This window comes from Berghia stephanieae, chromosome 14, assembly GCF_034508935.2.
Source record: "Berghia stephanieae isolate SIO BIC M18660-M18661 chromosome 14, UCSD_Bste_1.3, whole genome shotgun sequence".
Taxonomy (NCBI): domain Eukaryota; kingdom Metazoa; phylum Mollusca; class Gastropoda; order Nudibranchia; family Aeolidiidae; genus Berghia; species Berghia stephanieae.
The window spans coordinates 28,644,117-28,644,686 of NC_088373.1; positions in this window are offsets into that span (position 1 = coordinate 28,644,117).

Here is a 570-nt window from a genome sequence, read left to right on the forward strand (position 1 = left end):
GAATGCAAAGGAATGTAAGTGAATAAGTTTTTTTTTAAATAAAAAGGCCACACGACATCGATAGATGCCATTGCCTTGGCATTTCATGAAGGAAAAAAAGAGAATCCATCAAAAAAACAAATGTTTCATGTCAAAAGGAATCACTTCTAGAGTAACATTTGAGTTTTTTAAAAATCAAAAATAAATATTAAAGCTCATAAATATAATGTAAATTAACACAGTACATTAAAATAAATGTATATACATTTTTTTCAGGAAGATTAAAAATGGCTTGAGTGAAAAGTTATTCCTTTTATTTTAAGAGAGAGAGAGAGAGAGGGAGAGAGAGAGAGGGGGGGGGGGGGGGGGGGGGAGGGGGGGAGGGGGGGGAGAAGAGAAGGAGAGAGAGATATATAAAAAGGAAATAGAGAGAGGAGAGAATAGAAGAGAGAGAGGGAGAGAGAGGGAGGGAGAGAGGAGGGGGAGAGAGAGAGAGGGAGAGGGGGAGAGAGAGGGAGAGGGAGAGAAGAGTGGGGAGAGGGGAAAGGGAGGGAGAGAGGGGGAGGAAAAAAGGGGGAGAGGAGGGGGAAA